Source organism: Hevea brasiliensis, chromosome 17 (assembly GCF_030052815.1).
Source record: "Hevea brasiliensis isolate MT/VB/25A 57/8 chromosome 17, ASM3005281v1, whole genome shotgun sequence".
Lineage (NCBI taxonomy): Eukaryota > Viridiplantae > Streptophyta > Magnoliopsida > Malpighiales > Euphorbiaceae > Hevea > Hevea brasiliensis.
Window position 1 is genome coordinate 41,670,099 of NC_079509.1, and position 3,143 is coordinate 41,673,241.

At 40.7% G+C, this 3,143-nt stretch overlaps 1 long non-coding RNA gene across 1 annotated transcript; it reads left to right on the top strand.

Moving 5' to 3' along the window:
• Positions 1 to 316: 316 nt before the first annotated feature.
• LOC131175446 (uncharacterized) lies at positions 317 to 1,507 on the top strand. The gene is made up of 3 exons (XR_009145652.1): positions 317 to 475; positions 578 to 735; positions 1,183 to 1,507. It is a non-coding gene; the product is annotated as an uncharacterized LOC131175446 (long non-coding RNA).
• Positions 1,508 to 3,143: the final 1,636 nt, after the last annotated feature.

A 3,143-nucleotide genomic window follows, 5' to 3' on the forward strand; every position in this document is an offset into this window, starting at 1 on the left:
AATCGGACCGGCCTTTTTCCTTCTTCCCTTTTTCTTCCCCGCGCGCGTCGTCCCTCTCCCTTTTCTCTCTCGTTTCTCTCCTCCCCACCCCCCGCCGGCCACCACCGCCACCCAGTGGCCGCCGCCTTGACCTCCCGGCCGGTGGCGCCGCTAAACGGACGGAAACGCGCAACGCCCCTGCGGCGCCCGCTTCGACTTCCCCGGCCAAATCCGGCCGATCCGGCCACCAATTGGACCGGGTCTTGTGTCCAAAATCATCTACTCGGCGAGAGCTTTCCATAAACACCAAGAACGCCGAAATCCATCGAGCGGATTGTCCGATTTTTGCTCGGGAAGATTTTAGCCCATTTTGACTTTTGGGCTAGATTTCTCGAAAACCGTGAATCCCACGAGAAAACCGAGGCCACCAGCACGCTCCATTCGTCGAGAGCTTCGCAACGACATAAATTTTGAATTTTTCCGACACCGTTTTTCGGTGGGTCCCACGAAACTTCGCAGTGTTTTTCCGAGCATTTAATGAGCTTAGAAAATTCTGAAAAATTTATGTACTAACCCCCGTGTTATGGGCTTCGTGTAGGTATCCTCGATTCGTGGAAATTCGACAGTTGACCGGGTCTGCAAATTTCGGGCCAGACAGACCCGTTACCGGAAAAGTCTCCGAATTGGACCGAGGTTTTGGCTAGCCCCCCATTGTCAGACGTCCCGAGCGCGTTCCCGAAGTCGGAATCGGCAAAGGTAAACCCGAACCTTGCTTTTTCGTAATTTTCTAGTGCTTAAATAGGATTAAAATTCCATAAAATATTCGTGGTAGCTTAGAAAATTACGATTCTTTTTGCAATAGCTTAGTAATATTGCTAAGGACCGCGGGGCAAAGTTTTGTAATTTTTAGAGCTTGTTTGGGCAGTTTTTGCAAAAATGATCAATAACAAGGACTAAATTGAAATTTTGCGTATTGTGATGGATGACTGATTTGATGGGCCCAGGAGGGGCTGTGTGATATGATTGAACTGTGGATATATGGATTGTGAATATAGAAGTGTGTTTTGAGCCATTTTGCAGGTTGGGTAGGTCCTAGGTATAGGGGAGACTCTGCCGGATTTTCGGCACGACTTAGGACGTATTGTGCTTTTTCTTTGTTTGTATTGAGTCAAATTTATTAAATGATTGTAATAAAATTGTCAGGTGAGCCGGGACAGCCTTCTTCCTCCGCTCAGCCGCCTCAGTGACCATCGTCAAGTCTGTGAGTAGAATATTAATTTTAATTGTAATTTCGATATTATTATATGTTCAAGCATGCCCATGCATCACTTATATGCATATATTTATGTAGTTAAACTCTAGGCACGATTTATGTTGCATTCATAACTGTTGATGTGCCATGGATGTTGTTGTGGTAATTTGGAGCAGTGTGCGTGCGTTGGCGTGCGTGTGATGTGGTGTGGACTATGGATAGGACGGGGCAGTCACGGCTTGAGTAATTCGCTGGGACCCTCGATTTGGTTAATAAGTGGAAGTCCGAGCTTGAGTAATTCAGGCACCAAAGTTGGATTTAAAAGAGTCGTATAGGGATCGGCTCCCATATGTTATGATTGATACTACAGGTGTGTGAGTGCTCCAAATTACCTTTTTGATGTTATGATGTGAAAATGTTGTTGATGTTGCATTTCACTCTCTACAGTGCATTAGTTCTAGATAGTTATAGAGATTATGGTTAAAATTGATATTTTACTCTCAAGTCGAACGCTCACTCTGTTCAATATTTTTCAAACTACAGGAGGATTTTATTTTGGTTAACTCGCTTTTCTCCCTCGCAGGTCAATTATTACTGTTTGTATAAACTTGTTAAATCTTAGAATTTCCGCATGTGTTAGAAATGTTATTTGATTTGGGTCTGTAAACTAAATTATTATTTTGGGACCTGTAAACTTAATATGCTATGCATGTTTGATGGATTGGATGAGGGAGCTGAGCTCCCATTTATTATTATGTTGATGAGTATGTGGAGGGTGAGCTGAGCTCCCCAATTGACTATATATTGTGTTTACAGGTCGGGTGAGTCGAAAACTCCCCGTTGGTAAGTCCATTTTATGGCCGGACTCTGTCCGTTTGTTTTCTTGATATTGGGCCCAAATGGGCCTTAGAGTTGGGTTAATGAACAGTTAGGCTTACTACGGGCCTCGGGGGCTTTAGGCTGGCCCAGGTCCTAGTGCCGGTCCGGCCCATAGGTTGGGTCGTGACATTTGACATTAACTATGACTCCAGCTTGAATTGAGATTTTGTAACGGAGAGATTCTAGTACATGGTAACATATGATTAAAGGTTCATTTAAGGTATTCCTTATTACTGATTGGGTGGCCATGGCATACTATGCTAGATGTCAACCATGGTCTATGAGATGCCTGAAATGATTTAGAGAAATCATTTATGGTAATAAAGAGTTCTAATGATATTAAGAGTTAATATCATTTCTCATTGCCAATAAGTAATGAGCCTAGTAAGTTACACATCTACACAAGCTAATCACCATTTTAAATGTGATTTAATTGATTAATTAAAGAGTTTAATTAATTAATTGAAGATGTTTGATTTGCAATAAGATTGCAAAGTCCCTAGCATGATTTGAAACCAAATCTAGGTTATTGGATGTATAGTATAAATTAAATTTTTATTTAATTTGATTAAATATGAATTTAATTATGAGAAATTAATTAATGAATATTAATTAATTAATTAATTAATTTATATTTAATATAAATTGATTTAAAGAGGAAAAATTATAATTTTGGGTTGAGAACTCAAATTAAAGAGTAAGGGCAAATTGGTCTTTTCACATGGTGACATGTGGCACCATGAGATGGTGACATATGGCACCATGATCTTGCCAATTGTCTTCCTATGATGGAAGACCACATGTCATGATCTAAATAGAGCTTGACACTTGGCTTCATAGGATTAAATCAAATAATAACAAGATGGGATCTTGTGATGACATGTGGCAAGGGAGTTAGGGTTTGACCCAAATATATAAAAAAAGGTTATAAAGAAAAAATAAGCCACTCACTTCTTCCTCTCTTCATGTTGGAAGACAACATGGAGTTCTCTTCTTCTCTTCAATTTCTCAATTGATTCAAAGGGAAAAACTT